This window comes from Perognathus longimembris, chromosome 14 (assembly GCF_023159225.1).
Source record: "Perognathus longimembris pacificus isolate PPM17 chromosome 14, ASM2315922v1, whole genome shotgun sequence".
Lineage (NCBI taxonomy): Eukaryota > Metazoa > Chordata > Mammalia > Rodentia > Heteromyidae > Perognathus > Perognathus longimembris.
The window spans coordinates 13,415,894-13,442,340 of NC_063174.1; the positions used below are offsets into that span (position 1 = coordinate 13,415,894).

The following is a 26,447-nucleotide window of genomic DNA, read 5'->3' on the forward strand; positions in this document are numbered from 1 at the left end:
TTCTTTACCTCTACTGTGATTGACATCTACTTGGTAATAGAACAAAAATCATGTATGCACGTGATTACCCATCACCACTTAAGAAAAACTCATGAATGAGAATAGGAGGAGGAACAGATAGAGAAAATCTGTCATAGCACCTACATTAATGCCTCAAAGTTACCTTTTGGTTATTCCTGCTGGTTTGAACTGGAGCCTGGCAGTGTGTTTTGGCAGCCCTTGTATTCTTTTCTATAACTAATACAGGATGATGTTACTTTGCTGTGCTGATTGCTTTATTTAGCTCTCAAGATCTATAAGTTGCTAGGCATGTACCACATATTTCCCCGTGTTTCCCTGGCTCATTGCCTGTGTCTACCAGCTTCCTTACGAGATGAGTAGAATAATTAGAGACATTAGATGAAGCTTAAAGTTCAAAATCTCAGAAATGTAGGAATTCCTTGTGATGTCAAGATTTTGAGGTCATTTTTTTTCAAAATTTTATTATCAAACTGATGTACAGAGAGGTTACAGTTTCATACATTAGGCATTGGATACATTTCTTGTACTGTTTGTTACCTTGTCCTTGAGGTCATCTTGAGACAGTACTATTTCAGTGGAGAGAAGACTATTGTAGGGGTCTAGGTTAGATAACTCTGTGGTTTGTATGTTGTGGGGTTTTATGAATATTAGTAAATCAGCTACATCATGATGGGACTCTAAATGAAATGGAGGATTTTGAGTCAGATGACTGAAGGCAGGTTTAAATTTTTTTTTTTTTTTTGGCCAGTCCTGGGCCTTGAATTCAGGGCCTGAGCACTGTCTCTGGCTTCTTTTTGCTCAAGGCTAGCACTCTGCCACTTGAGCCACAGTGCCACTTGTGGCCATTTTCTATATATGTGGTGCTGAGGAATCGAACCCAGGGCTTCATGTATACAAGGCAAGCACTCTTGCCACTAGGCCATATTCCCAGCCCTAAATTTTCTTTTTTTTTGGGTGTGTTCATGGACTCAGGATCTGGAGCCTACTTAGACAGTGGCTCTACCAGACTTGAGTCATGCCTCTTTCCCTTTTTACTGTTGTTATTTTCTCAACAGGACTCTTTTGTTGTTGTTGTTCTGGACCAAGATCTTCCTATTTCTGCTTCCTGCATAGTACCTGCCACCTTTCCCAGCTTGTAACTGATTGAAAAGGGATCTTGTTGACTTTTGCCCAGGCTGGCCTTGAACTGCAATCCTCTCTCTTGATCTCAGCTTCCCAAGTATCTAGGATAACAGTCATGAGATACTGCACTTGACACATGTCCAAAGTTTAACTATAGGAAAGTGGTTTGGAGGTTGGTAATGACCATGATGAAGATGGAATGAAGGTAGTGGTTTTATATATATCATGTGTGGTGGTGGGGGAGGCTCCAAAGGAGAGAATATTGTTCAAAGATATTTTTAGAATAGTTGTGAAGTGGCAACATGGATCATGGAAAGCAATCTGGCATCTTCCAGTCTAAGGATATATGTGATTGTGGAGTTTCCCAAGAATTGGGAGGGTATTTCCAAAACCCAGGAAATGGGGAGTGGTTTACCTACTATGGTGTCCTCAGAGCCTAGATAGCAGATTGAGGAAAGGACTATGCATGCAATTGCAACAAGAATGGTAAAATGTACCTGGATATGATGCTGTACCCTTTGTGCTATTATTTTTTCTTTTCTTCTTGCCTACTCCATATCACTTCCTACAGTGCTGCCTCTGATGTCTTGGAGCTGTCCTTTATCTTTCCAGTTATCAGTTCTTTCTATTAAGTTCCAGACCTTCAAATGGCTGGTGTAGCCTCTGCCTCCTTCTGAACCCAGGCTGATAGAATTTTCTTCCTGGGGTGTGTGTGTGTGTGTGTGTGTGTGTGTGTGTGTGTGTGTGTGTGTGTGTACTTGGCTTAAACTCAGTGCCTGGGGGATGTCCTTTACCTATTTTGCTCAATACTGTCATTCTGCTACTTGAGACACAGCTCTACTTCTGGCATTCTTTTTTTTTTTTTTTTTTTTTAAGATTTATACAGCTTATTAATCCCTCTGTGAAAAATTCACCATCATCGCAGGTCAAGTCATTGCAGGATCTTTATTCCTTTGGCTGTTATCCAATCTCCAGCTCACTTTTTGCCAGCCCCAACATTGGCCTTTGCAGTCCCTCTGACTTTCTTCATTCTGTTTTTGCGTTCTTTCCGCTGTTTCCTTGAGGTCTTTTTCTTTTCATACAGGACATGTCGTGCAAGTCTGTGTTTGGGCTCATTTTTTTTTTTTTGCATAATCCAAGGAATCATAAATCATGCCAAAGCCAGTTGTCTTGCCACCACCAAAATGGGTTCTGAATTCAAATACAAAGATGACATCAGATGTGGTCTTGTACATTTTGGCAAGTTTTTCCCGAATTTCTGTCTTAGGTACTCTTGCCTTTCCAGGGTGAAGGACATTGATAACAATCTGCTTCCTCTAAAGTAGCCGGTTTGTCATGAACTTCTTGGTCCGGATAGTTACTGTGTCGTTCATGATGGCGACAGACCTTCAGATGGCCAGGGAGAAAAAGAGGACTTCTGGCATTCTTGGTGATTAACTGGAGATAAGTATCTCATGGACTTTTCTGCCTGGGCTGGCTTCCAGTCATGATCTTCCTATCTTAGCCTCCTTAGTAGCTACAGGAGTACAGGCCTGACCCACTAGCACCTGGCTGATAATTTTTTTAAAAAGTGGAAAATTTATGGCTGGGAATATGGCCTAGTGGTAAAGTGCTCGCCTCATATACATGAAGCCCTGGGTTCGATTCTTCAGCACCACATATATAGAAAAGGCCAGTGGCGCTGTGGCTCAAGTGGCAGAGTGCTAGCCTTGAGTGAAAAGAAGCCAGGGACAGTGCTCAGGCCCTGAGTCCAAGCCCCAGGACTGGCAAAAAAACCACCACAACAACAAAAAGGTGGAAAATTTAAGGTCATATCTTAATTTTGCACATTATCTGCGATATTCCATTATTATTTAGTGAATAAGGACATGTTGTCTGTCATAGTAAATATAATAAAAGTATTACCTACAGCAATAATAATTAACAGTGTCTAACTTTATGAAAAGCTTGCTATGTGGTCCTTTTTTTTCCTTCCGCTGTTGACAGGCATAAACTTCATCAGAGCTTCACTGGCCTGTGTCTTTGGGGAACTACCTACTTAGTAAAATGGATTAGGCTTTAAATTAAAATGTTTCACTTCAGCCAGATTCACAAGTTTAGGTAATATAATTGACATTTCTGAGCTCTACATCAAACAAGATTAAGTTTTGAATTTACTAAATGTCAATCATCAAAATTCAGTTTGAGGTGGTTAATTTGAAAATCTCAGAGATGAGTATTGTTCCTTTGGTATCTCTCTTTTCAACTGAACTCTTAAATTTAAGACAGAAATCTTTAGTTTTATCTCAAGAATTTACTTTCGTCCTTGATCATTTATAAACCCATAAAGGTAAAGAAGGGTGATTATACTTTAAGGAAAGACTGTGCTGAGGAAATCTGGTAATCCATCTAATCTGTAAATCACCCAATTTTGTGTAGCCAATGAGGTCAGATGTTAGTCTATTCATTTATATGTAGCTATCTACTTAATGAGAGAATGAAGGAAAGACTAGATGTGATGTGTGCCTGTAATCCCAACACTTGGAAAGTAGGGAAGGATTGAGAGTTCAAGGCCATCTTGGGTTACATAGGGAGATCTTGGCTCAAAATCCAAATCCCAAACCAAAACCAAGACAACAACAGAAATCCCCCCCCCCCAACAACCCAAAACACTCCAAATCTAACCTTTTCATTTTATTTTTGAGTCATTTCAGAGTACAACACAATTTTTTTCCTCCCCACTAAATTATATGCATATTCTTTTTTCCAGCTTTTTTTTTTGCCATATATCCTAATGATCCAGAATTTCTTTCTGTATCCTATGTCTATAAATTGCTTTTGCTTTTGAACTTCCAAAATAAAATGCTTAATTCCTGAATTCTAAATTATATGATCTCAGCAATCTAAGTTATGTTCTTGCTTAGCTTTTTCACTCAGGGTGACACTCTACCACTTGAGCCACATCTCCTCTTTTGATTTGTTGCTGCTTAATTGGAGACAAGAGTTTCTTGGATTTGTCTGCTTCAGTTGGCATTAAACTGTGATCCTCAGAACTCAGCTTTCTTTCTCTCTTTCTTTCTTTCTTTCTCTCTCTCTCTTTCTTTCTTTCTTTCTCTCTTTCTTTCTCTCTTTCTCTCTTTCTTTCTTTCTCTTTCTTTCTCTCTCTCTTTCTCTCTCTTTCTCTCTCTCTCTTTCTCTTTCTCTTTCTCTCTCTCTTTCTCTCTCTCTTTCTCTCTCTCTTTCTCTTTCTCTTTCTTTCTTTCTTTCTTTCTTTCTTCCTCTCTTTCTTTCTTTCTCTTTCTTTCTTTCTTTCTTTCTTTCTTTCTTTCTTTCTTTCTTTCTTTCTTTCTTTCTTTCTTTCTTTCTTTTTTTTTTTTTTTGGCCAGTCCTGGGCCTTGGACTCAGGGCCTGAGCACTGTCCCTGGCTTCTTCCTGCTCAAGGCTAGCACTCTGCCACTTGAGCCACAGCGCCGCTCTGGCCATTTTCTGTATATGTGGTGCTGGGGAATCGAACCTAGGGCCTCGTGTATCCAAGGCAGGCACTCTTGCCACTAGGCTATATCCCCAGCCCTCTTTCTTTCTTTTTGCCAGTCCTTTGGTTTGGACTCAGGTGCTGAGCACTGTCCCTGGCTTCCTTTTTGCTCAAGGCTTCCTTTTTGCTCTACCACTCGAACCACAGCTCCACTTCCGGCCTTTTCTGTTTATGTGGTGCTGAGGAATTGAACCCAGGACTTCATGCATGCAAGGCGAGCACTCTACTGCTAAGCCATATTCCAGCCCCATGAACTCAGCTTTCTGAATAGGTAGGATTACAGATTTCAGCAATCTATGTCCAGCTGGATATGATTATTTCTAGCTATTGATGAAAATGTTTTGAATACTTAAAAACTTTTTGAATCCCCAACGATTGAAAAAAATGTATTATTACTTTGAAATAAATAAATGCATAAGGATGGTTACTTTTATGATGTAGATACAATTATAGTAGATACCATGAAAGGATTGTGTTTAACTTAACAGTTTGTGTACAATGTAACAGTTGTATATTAATTGGAATAATTCTACACATGTGATGGGTATCCAGTGATCACGTCTATATAGTGACCTTGACTTTTTGCCTGCAACTTATATATCTAGGAGAGTATAGCTGTTCTAGTGTTGGTCAATTAGGTTCTTTCTCATACCACTAGAACACTCTAGAAGACCCAGAAATGGATCCACATACTTAGAGCCATCTGATTATTTGAGAGAAATGCCCAAAATACAGGTTGGAAAAAATAGTCTTTTTTGAAAAATGGTTTTGGGAAAACTGGATACCTTTGTGCAGTAAATGATTAAAATGATTCCTGTCTCACATTGTACCAATGGCAACTCCAAGTGGATCAAAGACCTCAATGTAAGACCTGAAATCTTGAAACTATTACAGGAAGGAATAAGAGAAACATTAGAACTTTTTGGCATAGGCAGTAAATTCCTTAATGGAATTTCAAGAGCTCAGAAAATGGGAGAAAATTTACAAATGTGATTCCATCAAGTAAAAAAGCATCTGCACAAAGAAGGACATTGTTACTAAACTAAAAAGACAACCTAAAGAAAGAGGGAAATTAAAAAGAAAGAATGGGAGAAAATCTTGGCTAGCTGTATGCCTGACATGAGTCTAATAACTGGAATATACAAACAGCTCAAAAATAATTCCTCAAAGAATTAATAGCCAAATGAATGCATTAGGCAAAGGAGCTAAATACATACTTCTCCAAAGTACAAATAGCCAATAAATACATGAAGAAATGCTCAACATCATTGACAATAAGGGAAATGCAAATCAAAACAACATTGTGGTTCTATTTCACTCTAATCAGTACAGCTATCATCAAGACTACAACAAATGGTGACAAGGATGTGGGAAAAGGAACCCTAATACACGGTTGGTAGAAATGTGAATTAGTACATCCATTATCGATATCAAAATGAAAATTCCTCAAAAAAACTAAAAATAGGACTGCCCTATGATCCAGCTGTTCCATTTTTGGGCACTTATCCAAAAAATTGCAAGTCAGAATACAATAAAGTCAAGTTCACACTCTGTTCATTGGTGCACTACACTATTAAACATAGACACAGACAAATTGAAGAAACAGCCCAGCTGCCCTACAACTGATGAATTAGTCAACAAAATGTGGTGTGTGTGTGTGTGTGTGTGTGTGTGTGTGTGTGTGTGTGTGTATTGACTAAAATGCAGAGGTTGGTTTCCACAATCAGACAGTTTAACCAAATCAACAGAATCAGCAGAAACATGTCTTGTCTGATGAGGGTGGGGTTAAGAGGAATGTGTGGATTAATGGAGAAATGGAGTACTAATACTTAATGCACATATGTGAAAATAGAACTAGGAAGTCTGAGAGAACAGTATATGAGGTGAGAATGATGGAAGAATGACACTGATCAAGATTCATCCTACACATAAATTGGTGTGTTGAATTAAAACCCCTTTGCACAACTATTTAAAGCCAATTAAAAATAAGTTAAAAATTTTAGAATAGAAGATATACAGAGACCAAAAGTTTGGGGAACTTGGCATTGCTTTCAAACAGTATCACAAGTAATCTCTAGAGTTGCCCTTCTTTTTGCCCTTCCTGGGTGTTCTGTTTTCAAAATTTTCTTGCATTCTGTTCATTATCCTAGTATCTTGTTAATATGTCTATGTTTTGGCTTATACTAATCATTTCCTGTAACAAAAATACCCCAGTGGAAGAAAATAAAAGGTGGTAAAAATAGAGAAGAAGAGAACATTGAATTAAGAAAGACTGCTTTGTAATTACCAGAAAATGGAAAATGGGCCTAAACATGACATCTAAGAAAAATATATTGGGTTAAGAATTCAGGGAATTTGTTCTTTAAGTAGTTCTTTTAACCTGCTTTAAAAAATTAAATAATGAATGTTCTTATGCTTTGATTTTAAGAGCTCATTCCTATGATGACATTATATAGTTAACCAAAAAAATGTCATTTTGGCACATTTGTGATTATTACCACTGTTGGAACATGGGAGAAACATTCTGTTAATCAGAGTTACACAGAGAAACAGAACCACTGGGTATGTATGTATGTATACATGCATATGTATAGTCATAGTCTATATAGCAGTGTTTGGGTCAGTGACAGAGTGCATAGCAGTGGCTCCAAAAGATTCTCTCACCTACAGACAGCATAGCACTTCATTTATAGAAGTACACCATGTGATTGATATTCATGCAGTAACAAAATCATCAAATGACTCATTTTGAGAATGTACTTAGATCACCAAACAATGCATGAGATAGAATTAGGTAGATTTATTAGAGGAATTTTCTCCTGATTGTGGAGGCTTAGAAGTCTCATGAACCACATTGTCTGTAAGCTAGACCACGAGGGAAGTTGATAGTGAATTCAGTCTGAATCCAAAGGCCTGAGAATCAGATAGGGAAGGGAGGAGGAAAGACTTGATTTGAGTCCAAGAGACTGAGAACCAGTAATGTCATGTTCTAAAGCAGGTATTGCGAGGAAGCCTGTCTCAGCTCAAGCAGAGAAAGTGAATTTACCCTTTCTCCATGTTTTTTTTTTTTTTTTTTTTTTGGCCAGTCCTGGGGCTTGGACTCAGGGTCTGAGCACTGTCCCTGGCTTCTTCTTGCTCAAGGCTAGCACTCTGCCACTTGAGCCACAGTGCCACTTCTGGCCATTTTCTGTATATGTGGTGTTGGGGAATTGAACCCAGGGCCTCATGTATACGAGGCAAGCTCTCTTGCCACTAGGCCATCTCCCCAGCCCTTCTCCATGTTTTGTTCTATTGAGGGCTTCAGTATTTGGTGAGAAAAAATTTCCTTTACTTAATTTACTGATTTTATGCTCTTCCATGAGGAACACACCCAGAAATAATGATTTTAGTGAGTATAATTTTGGCACTATCAAGTTGACACATGAAATTAATATTGATAGGTATTTTTCTGTGCATATATTCTGTGTATTATAAACAATTTTATATGTTCCCAAAGGAGAGAAGCATAAGTTGCAGGAATTTCTGTGTTTTAGAGTAATTGCAATTTAAATTTAGGGAAATAGCTTTTATATATAGGAAGTAGTATATCACATTTGACCTACTGAACACCTAGCTTTTCCAAACTTAAAAGCAAATGCTAGTAGTTTCAATCAGAAAATGGGGAACAACAATTCACACTGGTAAATTTTGTTTACAATTGTCACTAAGATCCTTAATTTACTTATTTTTGTATTCACTTCATAAACAGTTATTGCATAGGAGTATGTTTAGGATCTATACTAGAAGCTAGGATTGACAAATTAAGAAAACAAAGAACTCTGCTTTTGAAATACTTGTATCCTGATTTAGAATGAGTACTTCTAGTGACTGTTAAATCAGTTGTCTTTCTTTTGGAGTTTAACCAGTTTAAAGTACATTCAAACAGTACAAGAAATGTATCCAATGCCTAACGTATGAAACTGTAACCTCTCTGTACATCAGTTTGATAATAAAAATTTGAAAAAAAATAAAGTACATTCAGATTGTAGCAATTAGAATTCTTTAGATTACTACTAAAATATGGAGTTTGAGGAGGCACTGGTGGTGAGTATGCAAAACATTTGTTATGTGGGTATCCAAAAATTATGTAAAATATTTGTCATTTTGTGTCAGAAGTCATTGAGCTAGGACAGTATTCATATTTTGATCTTGATTAGAAAAAGGGAAATTAATTCAGCAAATTCAGGAGGAATATAAAATTTGTGAAAATATATGTATGTTTGTATATACCAAATAAATATGTATTGGTCACAGATATATATACACACTCATGGAAATATAGTATAACTATTCTTACTTGATTTTTTTCTCCACAACCAGCTCAAAGTCTTATTTTCTTATCTTAGGAATTTTAACACATAGGATATATATTTTTTCTTATTTATTGTCAAAGTGATGTACAGAGAGGTTACAGTTTCATACGTTAGGCATTGGATACATTTCTTGTACTGTTTGTTACCTCCTCCCTCATTCCCTCTTCCCCTCTCCTTCTTTCCCTCTCCCCCCATGAGTTGTTCAGTTGGTTTACACCAAACAGTTTTGCAAGTATTGCTTTTGTAGTCATTTGTCTTTTTATCCTGTGTCTCTCAATTTTGGTATTCCCTTTCACTTTCCTAGTTCTAATACCAGTATATACAGTTTCCAATGTACTCAGATAAGACACAGTGATAGTGCGGGTACAACCACAGGAAGGGGATACAGAGGATCATCAACAATAGAAGCTACGGTTTCACATGGCATGTTGAAAGTAATTACAACAGTGATATATCACTCGTTTCCATAACATGGAGTTCATTTCACTTAGCATCATCTTATGCATTCATAAGGGCATAGCTATTAGGCTCTTGTGATCCTCTGCTGTGACTAGCCTAAACCTGTGCTAATTATTCCCCACATAGGATATATTTAAGCAATACAAAATGAATAGAAGTACAATTTATCATTTTAAAGAGTTAATTGCAATATTGATATGTAATTAGCTCGAATGGATCCAATAGTCATGGAAAAGGTCATTAAGCTGAATTTTAAAACTAAGATTTGTCAGAGTTAAATAATTTCCAATGGTAATTTGCATTTCATATATGCTAGTCTTATCTATGAATGTACCCATGCTATTCTGCTGCTCGCTCAGCCTGAGAACCAACTCAGGTTGGAAATTACAGCTCTTTTTTGGTCATTGGTCTAGGCTGTTCATGCAAATCCTAAGAATGGCTTGGAGAGCTGGGAGTGTGGCTTATGTGGTAGGACACCTGCCTAGCCTCAGATCAAATTCTAGTACCATTACCACCATTACCATTACCATCACTATCACACACACAGACACACACACGAATGGCTTGATAACAGTAACAAAACCAAGTTCTTTCACCCAAAGACTGCATTTTCTCAGATTTAATTTCTAATATAGCAATAATCAATTGAGAGGTCCCACATAAGCAAAACTTCTTTAAGACTCTCCATAATTTTGAAGAGGATGAAAGAATCTGATGTCAAGGAATTTGTGTTGCTTGTTTAGAATAACATAGTTATGTTCAAGAAGTTAGAGTTCACTGAAAAGCACTCTAAATTCACTGATTTGATTGAATATTTGACATTATTTTCTGGGTCTTATATTATGCCATGAATTTAGAACACATTACCTGGGTAATAAAATGCTGTTTAAGATTTTAAAAATCTATATTAAAAGATGCATAATCTTTGTGATGTTCAGTCGATATTCCTTGCCGTGTGGTGTGGTTAATTGATTTGGCAATTAAGGCTTTAGATAATTGTGGCATTCTTCATTGTGGATTGAAGTATACCTTATAACAAATAGCTAGGGATCATTTAAGCTATTGATAATAAATAGGTCTTAAAACCTATGCAATTTTTTGACGTTTTCACATTTAACTTGGTCTATTTGAATAATAATATATTTACTATTCTATATGTAGTCTATCTTTTTAAGTTAATTAGTAATATTCATCTTATTTATAGAATCTTTGTGAATATGAGTTAAGATTCTCCTAAACTGGCTGGAAATTTTTCTCAATTATGTTTAAGTACTGAGATAGCAGAGTGCTAACTTTTTAAATGAATATAGTTGAAAGGTATAATTTTTTTCAGTTTCTAGTACTTTCAAAATTTATGTCACCTAAGAATTTTGAATAATGATAGTGTTTATATCAAATGGCATTCTGCATTAGTTCTCCAAATGTGAAACTTCATATGTAGGTTCAGTTTGATTATAAAACATTAATAATGTACTAAGAATCATTGGAAATGATTGTGTGTCTTAGAACGTGTGAGTTTCTATAGTTTATAGAGAAAGTCCAGCCTTCTTAGCTTGGCATTTGCTACTTGTTTGCAACTTATCTCTTACCTTTTTGTTTCTTTGCTCCTTGTTTCCAACTTACCTCTTACCTTTTCGTTTCTTTCAAAATTATGTCCCATATTGCAATCTCCAGCCAGTACTCTCTGCACAGTAACTCAGTCATATGACACTTTGTCACCTCTGTGCTTCTTTCCATGCCATCTTTCCGCTGCACTGGTCATGTTGACAGCTTAGGTCATTAAAGGCTCACCTTCTCTGGGAAGCTCTTTCATCTTTATCTCCCTCCTTTACCCTAGCTGTACAGAAATGTCTTCTTTTTTTTTTTTTCTGATCTCTCACATTATACCTGTAAGTTTCTTATAGCACTTCAGAAACAATTTTGTAACATTGCTATCTGTAGTCTCTTCATCTTTCTATAGGTTCTATCTCACTGCCCTGTAGCTTCTATATAGAACAGAAATCATTAATGAAAAACTTCTTTTAAAAAATCATATTGTCTTGCACATATGAATATTTGAGTATGTGTTCAAGTAGGGTACATTCAGACAATTAATTTAACTTTATATACTCCATTGAGAATGTGTGTTATGATTAGCTCAAACATTCAAACTATAGTGGACTAATGAATTATCATAGTCAACTTGTTTTGTTTTGAGAATCCCCAGATATTTCAGTACATACATTTCTCTTTGCTTTTTAAAATAATCCTCAATTATTAATGAGTTTTTAGTTTCTTTATTAGCTTACATCAGTTACATTGGGGGGTATTATTGTTACATTTCTATACATTTAAAATGTATTCCAATCTCATCTCATCTGTCATAGTCTTTCCAAAAACAATTTCAGTAAGTTTCATTTTTTTTTAATTTTTGTAGCCATGAATAATAAATTTTTATTAAATTTTATTGACAAGGTGTTGTGCAAAGGGGGTACAATTACATAATAAGGCAGTGAATACATTTCTTGTGATATCTTACACCCTCATTTTTCTTTGCCTTCCCTAGATCAGGTAGGCATATATACAGTATCCAGTGTACCCAAATCATATACAGTAACCACGTAGGGTATGCCACAGGAAATTCACCTAGAACTTTAAAGTTATCGTCAATAGCAGAATCCTCATGAATAATATTTTGACAGTATTCAACTACATGCTTAATTTCTTAATAAATTATTTGATGAAGCAAATAAATGTTCTTTATATTCTCTATTTGAATAGGTAAATTAAAAGATTTTCTTAGGTTGTCTTGCAGTTTTAAATAGCGAACAGTGGAGCTCAGTAATTACTAGACAAACAATGATTTAATTTGAGAGCTGAGATACCACAACAAACTTTTGTAAGGTCCCCATAGTATTTGTCATTCTTGCCTCTTGCTGTGAATTCTGGTTATATAACATTGTATAAAAATAAAGGAAAGAAAAAAAATAAAAATAAAGAAAATTAAAAACTAACATCGTATCCATTTGGAAAATTGGAAAGTACACTTAAGGACATGTTTGAAGAAACATTTTTAGAGATAATTTTCCATTGTTAATGTCTAGCACGTCATCTTATTAAGTGAAGATGGAGTCCTGATTCGCTAGTTGTATTAGGAGATGTAACAAACTACTATTAAATTACTGGAATAAAACAGCCAAAAAATTATTTCCTTAATTCTGGAAGGCAAAAAGCCAAAGTCAGTATCATTATCAACCATCCAACAAACAGATGATCAACACTGCAGAATGTAGTGGGGTGTAAGTTAATTTACACAACTTTTAAATTGAATAAGGACATATAGAAATCCACAAAACTCACAAATGTGCAACTTGGTAGATCTCCATTAAAGGATATGAACCCAGATAAACAATTTCCAGATCAGGAATACACTAATACTCCCCCAAATCTCTCTGGTTCCCCTTCCTTCTCATCACACATCTCTGACTTTTATTGTTATGGACAATTTTCTGGTTTCTTGACATGTCTGTGGGTAGAGCCATGTATGTTATATATTCCATTTATGTTTGGCTTCTTTTTTCTAATATTTTGTTGGTGGATTTACCAATGCTTTCTTATTTAGTAGTAGATTTTTTGTTTCATTGGCATATATTTTATCTTGTGAGCACACCATAACTTATTAATCCAATCTGTTGGCAAATTATATATTTATGCTGTGTGTGTGTATGTGTGTGTGTGTGTGTGTGTGTGTGTTTGCACTAGGGTTTGAACTTAGCACCTGGGTGCTGACTCTTAGCTTTTCACTTAAGACTGGTGTTCTACCAGTTGAGCCACAGCTCCATTTCTGGCATTTTGATGGTTAGAGATAAATGTACATTCCTGCCAGCAGTATCTTTAAATCCTCAGCTCAGCCTTCTGAGTAGTTAGGATTACAAGTATGAGATTCCTCATTGGGGTCCTTATACTTACTTTCAGACTGTTATAAACAATGCTTTTCTACACATTAGTTCACACTCTTTGATCCACTTATGCATAGAATTTGGGGAGAACAGACCTAGAAATGGCAGTGCAGAGCTACTGGGTATGAATGCATAGAATTTTAGTAGGTACTGCCACAGGATTTGCCATTTTTTAATGGTCACTAGTAATGTGTGTTTCTATTTTTCTGTGACCTCACCAGTTTTTTTTTTTTTTTTTTGGCCAGTCCTGGGCCTTGGACTCAGGGCCTGAGCACTGTCCCTGGCTTCTTCCCGCTCAAGGCTAGCACTCTGCCACTTGAGCCACAGCGCCGCTTCTGGCTGTTTTCTGTATATGTGGTGCTGGGGAATCGAACCTAGGGCCTCGTGTATCCGAGGCAGGCACTCTTGCCACTAGGCTATATCCCCAGCCCCATCACCAGTTTTTGATGATGTTTATCTTTTATTTTGGCTCATCAGGCAGGTATATGATAATATTTCCTTTTTACTGTAATTTATTTTTTAATCTAAAAATGACTGTACAAGTGGGTTACAGTTTAACATGCCCATTTGTATAGGTATGTGATAAATGTCATTTGTGGATTTGAATTCCATTTCTCTGATGACTAAGATTGTGTTTTGCATATTGACACTTATTATTTAGATAACTTCTGTGAAATGCCTGTTGAATCTTTTGCTCATTTTTTTTCTGTTGTGGCAATCTATTTTCTTCATTTAAAAATTTATTTGTAGTTGATACGCATTCATTGTTGACTATGTATTTATATGTATATATAGTACTCAACTTGCCTTTTCATTTTCTTGGTAAGATAATTTGTTTTGTTTTGTTTTTTGCCAGTCCTGGGCCTTGAACTCAGGGCCTGAGCACTGTCCCTGGCTTCTTTTTGTTCAAGGGTAGCACTCTACCACTTGAGCCACAGCACCACTTCTGGCTTTTTCTATGTATGTGGTGCTGAGGAATCGAATCCTGGGCTTCATGTATACAAGGTGAGCACTTTACTACGAGGCCATATTCCCAGCACCTTGGTAAGGTATTTTGATGGCTAGAAAATTTTAAATTTTACTATGGTTCAATTTGTTTATGTTTTTTGTCTAGCACATTTTATATCACCATTAAGAGGTCTTTCATTCCTTAATAACTACTTAAAGATAATTTAAAACTACTTAAGGTAATTTTACAAATGTTAAAAATGTCATGATCTATGATGAATAAAAAAAGAAGTCTTTTCTTGCAGGTGCTGGTGGCTCATGCTTATGAATCCTAGTTTATTCAGGAGATTGAGATCTGAGGATTATGATTTAAAGCCAGCCTGAGGAGAAAAGTTCATGAGATTCTTATCTCCAATTACACACACACACACACACACACACACACACACACACACACACACACACACACATGTCCAGAAATGGAGCTGTAGTTCAAGTGGTACAGTGCCAATTTATCTCCTAGATGCTCTATCTTAACATTCTATAATCAGTTTTATAATCCATTTGGGGTTGAATTTTGCATATAAGGTAAGGAACATGACTCGCTTTTTCCTATGGATATGGAATTATCCACATGGATGCACATAATCTTATGATCTTAACTTTTCCCATAAATGAATATATATATTTATACCTTTCTTTCTCTCTCTCTCTCAATTTTATTTTATAAAATATATATTGACTACATAGCCTGTGTCAGGAATTGTATTTGGTACAGGAGATAAGGATACAAGCAACCATCCTGAAAGTGATCTTGATTGAATGTGAGAAACTAATAAGTGAAATGATAATTAAAAATACAGCACTCATTAAGAAATATTTGCTGTGAGGAAAAGAAATGCAGTTTTTGTGAGGAGAGGAGAAAATGTGTCCTAGAGGAAGGAACATTTGAGCCAGGTCTTGAAAAGTGGCAGAAGTTTGGTACATTCATTCTGGGTAGAAGAAAAATATCAGAAAAGACACACATTATCAAAGGAATGCATACAAAGCTGGGGCATCTTATGTAGATTGCCTATATCAAATAAAGAAATTATGTTAAAATGGCTTATTTGTCAAATGGTGAAAAATTCTAAGTAGAAGGAAAGTTTTGGGCTGGGAATACGCCTTAGTGGTAGAGTACTTGCCTAACATTCATGAAGCCCTAGGTTTTATTCCTCAGTACCACAGAAACAGAAAAAGCTGGAGGTGGTGCTGTGGTTCAAGTGGTAGTGTGTTACCCTTGAGCAAAAGAAGCTCAGGTACAGTGTTCAGGCCCCAGGACTGACAAAAGAACAAAAAAGAAGGAAAATTGTTATAGAGGCAAGAGAAAGGACCAGGAGAGGGACAAGAAGTAAATGGAGATGAGTGAGAGTTTGGTTAGACATTATCCCAGAGGAAACAGGGGAGAAGAGTTTTAAGCAGGAAGAGACATAATCAAATTTGGTGATTGGGGAAATGAGCCTGTGGGAGTCGGAGGATGGCTTAGCTGGCAGGAATCTGAAAGATGGAACTACATTAGGAGGTTCAGTAGGAAAGAGAACAGGAAATTGAACTACAAAGGTAGGCTTTTCATTACCCTGTCTATGGGTGCTAATTTTTCTACAATAGCTCTATTTCTTGTGCAAGATAAAAACTGAAAAGAAACAAGTTGGAGGAAATTGAGGAGAAGGTTATATCAGGAAGTTAGAAGAAGAAAAAGCTTCAAGAAACTAGGAGCATTTGCGGCTTTAGATTATGCCAAAAAAAAAAAAAAAGATAAACTACAATATTTGTTAATTCCTATGGAGACTGTCAGTGTAATAGTTTTTCTTTTGTCCTTTATTTTGACCAAAACAATATATTTACAGTGGTTGCTTATGATTTATATTTGCCATCTTAGCAATTCAAGAGGCTGAGAATGGAAGGATTGTGGTTTCAAGTCAGCCCAGGCAGAAAAGTCCTAGTGACTCCATCCAAAACAACTAGCCAATAGCCAGGCTGGAGATGTGATTTCAGGGTAGAATGGCGGCTGAACAAAGACGCTGAGCAAATGTAAAGCTTTGAGTTCAAAACCCCAGTAAAGGCAATCAACAAACAAATGAACATAGAAATGTATGACAGAAAGCCTCCATCTTCCTCCTGCCTAAGTACATTCCTCAAGCAATGGATGTTTAACTGGGTCAGTTTTGTTGTTAAAAATGCTAACATAAGCTTGAATTATATATATGCTTCTGTTTTTAAGCATCTTTTTATTTATCATGACTTTTGTGGTAGATAGAATTATTCTAAGAGGGTTCCTCCCTACCGCCCTGTGTCATTCCCTCTTATTGAGAGATGGACTTGTGACTATTATGGGCTGTCAGTCTAGTGAAGAGGTTATTCATTGGTTGATTTAGTTAATATCATCCTGCTGATTTAGTATATCATCCTGCTGATCCTGACTTCTTCAGGAGAGTTCTCAAAAAGAGAGAGAGAAAAACAAAGAATGACACTGGATGCATGTGTGGACATGTCATGATGAAACCTCCCTGTACAACTAATATATATCAATAAAAATTGAGAAAGAAAACACCCCAGGTACTGGTGGCTCCCAAGACTCAGCTGAGATGGATTCCTGGCCCACCAGCTTGATTTCAACATGGTGAAATCTTGAGCAGAGAGAGGATCCAGATAATTGATAGCTGGACACAAGAGCCACAGAAATTGTCAGATGATAACTATATTATTTGAAGTTATTAGGTCTGTAGTAATTTGTCTATAGTAATACAATAGAAAAGTAATAGGACTTTAAACTTCCAACTATTAAAAACTGTTTACTTATCTTTACATCATGTCCTTTCTCATTATTTCAGTGATAGATCAGTCTTAGTCCTTTACATGGTTATTATTGTTTGTTTAATTTCTGTTCTCCTATTTATTGTTCTTTCAAATTTAAGCCAGCACCTCAACTTCTGTTAATGAGAAACAAGGATGTCAATAAATCTACTCTTCTTTCTTCCCAGTTGCTGCCTTTCAGCTACAGTGACACGGCTGGTGGAGAAACCAGACTCTAATTTGGGGCATGTACCCGGCACAATGATTAAACAATTGTGAGATAAAAATATAGTACATCTGCTCAGAAAGAGACTTTTTATTAGATAAAAGTCATAAGTAATGTGAGATACCTGAAATGGGGTGTATACACTAGCTACTTGATAAAATTCAGGTGAGATTTTCTAGGGACGCCCTGCCCTATGAAGCCATCATCTGAGATGCTCAATGAGGATGACTAAAGGCTGTTACAAAAAGGCAGAGGGAAATTAAGTGCTGTATAGGGATTCCACTTAGGAGACTAAGAGGTAATTTAGGTTTGTCTGATGTCAAGAGACTCTAGAAGTTTAATTTAACATTGGAGAGATAAGCAACAGCTTTATCTAATTGGGAGCTTCCAGCACCATTGGATTTCCTCCTCTTCAGTGTGTCTGTATCTGTCGCTGTTCAAGAAGTTGCGTTCTTGTAGAGATTTTACAAGTCTGATGATATCCTGTAACTCTACCTTCTATGCAGTCCAAGTTATTCCCATTAAAATTCTTGATTTCTATGATCAAAAAAAAATTTTTTTTTGGCCAGTCCTGGGCCTTCAACTCAGGGCCTGAGCACCGTCCCTGGCTTCTTCCTGCTCAAGGCTAGCACTCTGCCACCTGAGCCACAGCGCCACTTCTGGCCGTTTTCCATATATGTGGTGCTGGGGAATTGAACCAAGAGCTTCATGTGTAGGAGGTAAGCACTCTTGCCACTAGGCCATATTCCCAGCCCCTAAAAATTTTGTTTTTTAAAAGTTGGAAAACTACAAATAGTATATCCAGTGTTCTAAATGCACTATTGTTTTTTTTCAAAATGGAAAGTAGAAGAAAACAATTTTAAGCAAATGAGATTTTGGGGGGTGGGTTGTACAGGGGATTTCTCTGGAGTCTCTGGAACCAATAGGAAATGTAGAGAACAAAGCTCAGAAGCAAGGTGTTATTGTTAAAGTAAAATCAAAAGTGGACTGCAGCCATGGGGTGGGGAGGTTTGATTTCACTTCCAGTCAATGGTAGGTTGGCAATGGACCAAAATCCGAGGATCACATGATGTCTCTAACTCTGAGGAGAATCTGGATCTTTCCAGAACCATATGAGGCTTAGTTGAAAAGGGAAATGGAGATGTGTATGATCTCTGAGCTGAGTAGGTCTCATGATCAAATGCCATGTCCTTGAAACATCCCTTCCTGTTCCCCAAGGTCTTACCAAGTAAGAAGAAAGGTCTTACCATGAGAACTGGCCCATGACTGGATGTCCAGTAGGGTTAGCTCCTCCCACAGGCAATAGGAAATGAGCAAGTTGGCACTATATATAAGGGGACCTGTCACCTGCACATATGCTGTTGGCTATTCTCGGAATACAGGTTGACCAGGACCAAGGTAGATAGCAAACTAATAATGTCATTGTCTATGGAGTCCAAGCAGTTCACAAAGCACTGTGGAAAAGGCAAATGCTTTGTCTTTGACACACTATCACTAGACCCTTTCTGCCAGTAAGTTTATCTTCCTTGTTAAGTCAGAGTGAACTTGAACTTTATGTGTGGCATGACACCTCCAGGTTTTGTCCTCTGTCCCTTGATTATCCAGCCCACTTTCCTAGTGTGACTGGGTTATAGACCCTGCAGGAGGGAAGGAGATAACTAAGATAGACTGAAACAAGTAATGTTCCCCCTTAGTGTGCTAGATTAGAAAAGCCCCTGTAAAGAGAATCCAGGACCATTGGCCCTTGTTCTCTAAAATGCCTCTTCTCCAAGCAGTGAGGGGAGATAGGAAAGATTCCAAAGCATTTCTGCATGTCCACAGAGTGTTTTCCATTTTATTTGATGAATTCCAGTTGCAGTATCCCAAATAGTATTAAAATAAGCATTTATCTTAACCAGTGTCTATCCAATCAAACATTTCTATTCCTGATTATATAAAACACAGGAAGTGTTATGTTTTATTTTAAGTTGCTCCCTGGCCAGAAAACTATACAGAAGACAGAGTGCCCTCATTATTTGCAGCCATATTATTCCTCCTAACTTGGTTGTCATGCTGTTACATTGTCGCCGAAAGAGCTGTTTGGATTGTGAAATCTTCTCCTTCAAGTTATGAAAATATTCAGGATACTAGTTTCTGAATTTTAAGAGCTTGTTTTTCTGAGCAGATCTTCTCTGAGATAACTGAAGCTGAGAATTGATAATTGCCTCCATACTTGAACAGGAAAATCCTCTTGGCTTAATTATGTGGATTTCTTGGTTGTGATTTGGGAGCTATATTTGTTCTTTATTTCATTTATCTAGTCAGGGCACTGGCTTGGGGTCTTTTGGAAGAGAGCTAGATAATGAGGACAGAAAGCCTCCTTTGAGAATTTGTGAACGTTCAGTCTAGATGTGGTTGTTTAGTAAGCCCAATAACTTTTTACCATAAGATAATATGATTATTTTTACATTATTACCTTAGAAATAGTCATGGACGCAACTGTTTTTTTGGTAAAAGAAAATATCCTCAAATTAGACATTTCTTTTTATTTTCTAATGGGAATGTTTCATAACTACTTAGGAAAAATTGTACCGGATCATTTCTTTCTTTCTTTTCTTTTCCCAGTACTGGGGATTGAACTCAGGGCCTTTACTTGCAAGGCAGGCACTCTACCACTCTAGTCCCCAGTCCAGCTCTATTTTGCCTTGGTTATTTTCAATGCAAGGTTTTACTTTATGGTTAGGCTAGCGTGGGCTGCAGCCCTCCTACCTACGGTTCCCGGTGTTACTGGGATAAAAGGCGCGTGTTATTCTCCCCAGCCATTGATTGAGATGGAGCCTCACATGTTGGCCTCAGCTCCTAAGCTGAATCCCACAGCTTGGCCCATGAAAACTTCTGCACAGAGACAAAAGAAACAGAATCTATGAGAGAAAAACATTTATCATCCTGGGCTTGGCAGTACGGAAGAGAACAGGGAGTGGAGAGCCTGCAGTGCAGAACATAGACGGGAAAGTGACACAGAGGCTGAAGATGGCCGGTGGAGGGAGGTCTAGCATTCCAGCCCCTCAATATGGAAGTGATGTATGAACCAACAACAGCTTAATAGGCAGAAGACTAAGGATCTGAATTCCCAGATGGAGATCTTCATGAGGAAAAGGAGTACATGGCTAGAACTCATCAATAGCCGCACAGGAAGGCCACGTAAAAATGAGGTAGTAAGCAAAAAATTGTATAAGTAGTTGGAATTTACCAAGTCCCAGATTGTTTCTTGGTTTTCTTTTTGGTGGTACTAGGGTTTGAACTCAAGCCTCACTCTTGCTCAGCAAGTACTCTGCCACTTGAGCCATGCCATCAGCCCTTTTCATTTTTAATTGATTTTTTTTCCAGATAGAGTCAAGATTTTGCAAAGGCCTGCCTGAGCCTTGATTTTTTTCTATTTCTCCTGCCACTTGGGTAGCTAGGATTACAGGCATGAGCCACCATGCACAGCTCTCTTGCAACCTTTTTTGTGTTGGTACTGGGACTTGAACTCAGGGCCTTTTTTTGCTCATGACTGATGCTGTACTACTTGAGCACTACTTCTTTCCAATTCCAGCTTTTTTTTACCAGTTTATCAGAGATATAATTCCATGAATTAGTCTGCCCAGAGTAGTCTTCACCATGGTTCTCATGTCTCAGCCTCCTGAGTAGCTAGGATTATAGGCATGAGCCACTAGTTCCCACGTCTTATGACTTTATTACTTAAATTTTCAAAATTTTCATGTGTCTAATAGTAAATGTCTTTCTGCTTATCCTAGTTAAAATTTGCTTATCTTATTGGTTGTATGGATTCGCACTCTTCATTAAATTCTGGAACATTTTAGCCATTACATCTTTGAATAGTTTTCTGTCCTTTTTTTCTCTTCTTCCTTTCTGCTTTTCTCATTGTACATTTGTTGGTACGTCTCATGATGTTCCACATTTTCTGAGGTTCTTTTTTTCTTTTTGTAAAAAGCCTCTATTCTTCTGTCTTTAAATTTACAGATTATTTATCTGTCAACTCATATCACTTTTGCCTCCTTCAGTGAGTTTCTCATTTAAGTTTTGTGCTTTAATTTTCTTTTTCTTTTTGAGACAGGGTTTTGCTATGTAGCATCGTCTGACTTTAAACTCACAAGCTTCCTGTCTCAGCCTTTTGAGTGCTGAGATTACAGATGTTTACCACCACATCTGGATGTTTTTATGCTTTCCATCTCCAGAACTGTCTTTCTTCTTGGCTGGGGTCTCTGTAGCTCTGAATTGAAGCTGGAAGTAGGGGCAGTGACCTGTTAGCGAGGAAGAGGGGAGGAAGGAATTCTCATTCTGTCATGCCTTGGACAAATCCCATGCTCTAAGACCAATAGATTATAGGGAAAGGGAATCCCCAATTTTCTAGCTGTACCTGCCCAGAGTATTGCTTTCATTACACAGGGATAAGAATAGGGATAAGATGAGGCTTGGAACTTGGAGGAGCTCTAATAGCTGAAAGGGGAGATGGGCACTCCCTCTTTTGGAGATAAGGTCTTAGATTAGAGCCCCAGAAGTAGATTCTTAGATCACTAAGAACTGGGAGTGATGGGAACAAGGTGTGGTTTAAATGCCAAAAATGTTCATTGTTCTTGTTAGGCTATAATAGAATCTCTTAGTTTGGTTTCTTTCTCTGTGCCCTTAAGTATATTACCAGAAGGTTTAAATATGTATCTATTCAATTTTCACTGATTTTAACCACTTTATGTTATTTTTTTTGGGGGGGGAAATATACTGAAATCTTCTTAATACTCTTCTGGAAGTCTCTATAATTAATAATATGTCCTATTCATTAATTTGAGCATTGGGTTAGTTATAGGAGAAAAATTATTATGCTCCAAATGGTGCTCAAAGATAATATTGCAAGGAAAATTATTGTGGCCAAACAAGAAAGAATAGCAATTTCAGCATGTCTAGTTCTAGTTTTATTTTGTGTGTGTGTGTGCACGCGCACGCGCGTGCATACATGTGTGTGTCTGCTCTCTTAAAAGTATTTTTGGGTTCAAGTCAGACTGTTTCCTTCAGACCATGTTTTGCAACTTGAATCACTATCCCTTTAACCATTCAACTTTGAGTTCAATCAGATTTGTTGAGCAAGATAATATAGTTATTTGTGCAGGAAATAGTAACAGAAAAAAGAATGAATGGCTTGTAGCAGATGCTATGCTTACAAATGTCAGAGTTTTCAATGAGCCAATGACTTTAAAAGGTCATACAATTTTACACTTCTACCTCTTAAACTCAGTAATAAAGGCAGGATATGTGCTGTACTTCCTAGTCTAAATGCATTTGTTTCCCAATTTTCCCTGTCAAAGAATGGCTTTGCCATCTGCCACTGTTTTATGTCACTCTTCAAACCCAAGCCTGTCTTCTCTCCTACTGTGCTTATCAATCTTCAAGAGGTGCCATTATCAAGACTTAAGACTGAAGTTGTTTTATAATATTTGGCTAATAGTGACATGAATGATTGATTTGGAACAGCTCCTCAATGTCAGTAATAAATTTGGATAAGAATTAAATAAACCTTAGGCTCATTGTTAAAAATTCTGGTCAGCTTGACTTAGTGAGCAGATTAGGCTATAATCCTTTTTGCATGTCGATTAAGTCAAGCTTGAATTGTTCTCATCAGAACCTCTACAGCCCTACTCACACTGTGCTTATTTTTCATGAAGTGGTGGAAGAGTGTTATAGACTCCTACTGTGATTTAGTTTGATTTTTTACATTTTCCCCAGATTTTGTATATTTTAAAACTCTGCTTAGGATTCAAGATGTATTTCAACTGTATTCTTTCTTATATAAAATGTCACATATATATATGTGTGTGTATATATATCCACTTTAAAATACATTTTGACATTTAATTTTGATTTATCATACTTACTTTGCTGTCAAAAGTTATTTAATATCTCCATAATTTTATTCTGAGATTTTTTTTTTTGTCAGTCCTGAGGCTTGAACTCAGAGCCTGGGCACTGTCCCTGAGCTTGTTTTGCTCAAGGCTAGCACTCTGCCACTTGAGCCACGGCGTCACTTCTGGCTTTATCTGTTTATGTGGTGCTGAGGAATTGAACCCAGGGCTTTATGCATTCTAGGCAAGCACTCTATCATTAAGCCACATTCCTAGCCCCCCATTTTTTGTTTTTGATAGGTTGCTTATATTTTGTTTTAATGCAATATGTTTTTTCTTTCTTTTGGGAGGTCAGTGCTGGAGACCAAATTCAGGTCCTTGTGCATCTTAGATAATATGTCTACTACTAAAGTACATCCCTCTCTTTAGCTCCTCTATTAAATATCTAGTTTTAATAGAGGAATTTAATTAAATTTAATATTTATTGCTTGTATGTCTGAAATTATTTTGTTAATTCATAGTGTGCACTTACATATATATGCTCAAATTATCTGTCTCCTTCATCTTCTCAACTTTCTGTCCTTGCTTGTGTTTTGCAAAAATGTTTTTGCTTTCTTTTCTCTTTCTATCATTAAGAAATTGTGTATCCCATTCTTCTGTAATCTACAGATTAGCCTCTAGTCATTAAATTTTTTGATGATTTGGGATTTGAACTCAGGGTCTTGTGTTTGCTATACTTAAAACTTACTATCTTGACTGAGAAACTATTTTGATTAGTAGAGATGCTTTGGAAGGATCAAAAAAGCAAAGATGGTCCACTGTGAAAATTAGTATTTTGATAGAAGGCTTGAAAATAATCATTAATCCAAGTGTGGTGATGCATGACTAATCTCAGCTACTTTGGAGGCCCAGGTGGAGGATCAGGGTCCGGGGCCAGCCCCAAGCAGAAGCATGAGAACTTATCTGAAAAATAACTTTTAAAAAGTGCTGGAGGTGTGGCTTATCAGTAAGAGTGCCTCCTTTCAAGGGCAAGGCCCCGAGTTCAAATCCCAGCACCACAAAAAGAAAGAAAACAATGTTCATACTTTTTTTTTTTTAACACATCTTACATCAACAACCATTATGTCTATGTTTTCTTCATCAAAGTTAGTCACTGTAGTCTCTCCATGGTTGTAAGATTTAATATTAACAGAGACTCCCTCACACATAAAATTGTTCTTTGCGAGGAAGAAAAGATTGAATTTGTCTGGAAAACTGCTATCCCATTGAGAGCGCACGCCAAAAAGTTTTAGCCTGTTTATTCACTTCGCTGCATTCACAAATGCTGCTGTCACACAAATATGCCAGCTATTGAAACGGATTCCCACAGCCTGCGCTTTTCCTGAAGAACCTCTGCTAGGCATCTCATTAAATTCATTTCCTAAGCCCAAGAGATTGAGGGAAGGATGAGCAAAGAATGAAAGCAGGGAAGTCTCTGAACCCCAATTCTTCCCCCTTCACATTGGGGTTCTCAAATCTTATATCTGCTCACCTCAGAGTCCCCTCCCTCCTTAGCGTCCTCTTCATCAGAATGCTGCTGACATTGTGCCTGCCACTCATCCCTCTTCCATGAAAGCTGAAGTGGGAAAAGTTCAATCTTTATTCATGATCAGCACAGTGTTGCATATGTGTTCTGTGTGACTGAGTTCTAGGCACTAGAGAGAAGTGTGGAACAGGATAGATGAAGGGCCTGGTGTCATGGAGCTCAAATGGGTATCGAGCAGTGAGAATAATTGATGTCAATTATGGAGATGGGGAGCGGATGGAAATGGATGGAAATGGATGGGCGGGTGTGGAGAAGTGGGAGAATGGCTAGAGGCTCTATTAGACTGTATGGATCCTGAAGCCCCTTCAAGGAGGTAAATATTGAGCTGAATGAATGACAAGAAGCTTCCTTTTACACAGTGGCCTCCCGGGAGCCGCTCGCCCACACCCATCTCCCGGACAATCTCTTCCCTTGATTTTCATGACACTGCACATTTCAGGATTTCCTGTCTCTTTTTTTGCTTTTGCTTTTGACTATATTTTAAAAGCTCATTTTCTTGCTTTTCTGCCCTATCTTGAAATTTGATGTTTCTGAACATTTTAGTTTGAATCTTCTCACTGTGAGCTCTTTTTAAACTTATTGCATGTATGCATGTGTATGTCTGTAATTATGTATGTATGTATGTATGATGTATGTACGTATGTATGTATGTATATATGCATGTACGTACGTACATATTACTCTCCTTACAGGCATTCTATTATCCTTATGCATTTCTGTACATTATATATGTGTGCATGCCATTGTCTTTTTGTTTTTAAGCTGACAAAAGCACAATTTCCATCTCCAATTTAGACACTGAATTCCAGATGAAGCATCCTGTTATCTGCAAGACTATCCACTTAGATGTTTCAGAGGCATCAACACTAAATATATCCTCTTCAGCTCATTCACTATTGGCTGATACAAGATAGGAACCAGGGTCTTATGTATTTATTATGGAATTATTGATTTCTTTCATTCACAAGCCTATAAGCTCAATTTAGGCCAGTGCTAGACCTGGTATGTTTAGTATTTTAAGTTCATGGCCTATGTAACAACAGATGCTTACTACATGTTTATTGAAATACATATGTATTGCATATGTGTATAAATATGATGTTCATTATATATTTTCAAGAACTAAATGAATATTTGGACTTAGTCATCATAATCATTCTCTTCTTCATCCTCCTCCTCATTATTATTGTTTTTACACATACCAGGGCCTGAATTTAGGCCCACATGCTCTCCCTGGGTTTTCTGTTCAGAGCCAGTGCTCTATCACTTGAGCAAGGCCTCCAGTTCCAGAAGTTCATTGGAGATGAAGTTCCATGGACTTTTCTGCTTGGGCTGCCTTCCAGATCTCAGCTTGCAGAGTAGCTAGGATTATAGTAATGAGCCACTGAAACTCAGTTTCTAGTCCTTACTATTATTATTTTGTGCTAATCCTGGTGCTTGAACTCAGGGCCTGGATGCTTCTCTGAGTTTTCATGCTCAAGGCTGGTGCTCCACCACTTGAGCCACACTCCCACTCCAGGCCTTTTTCTGATTAATTGGAGTCTTGGGAACTTTTATTCCCCAGCTGACTTTGAACCATG

The 26,447-nt window shown here is 37.3% G+C and overlaps 1 pseudogene; it reads right to left on the reverse strand.

Annotated features, from left to right (window-relative positions):
- Window positions 1–1,992: 1,992 nt before the first annotated feature.
- Window positions 1,993–2,529, reverse strand: LOC125363164 (annotated as a pseudogene).
- Between the last annotated feature and the right edge of the window lie 23,918 nt (window positions 2,530–26,447).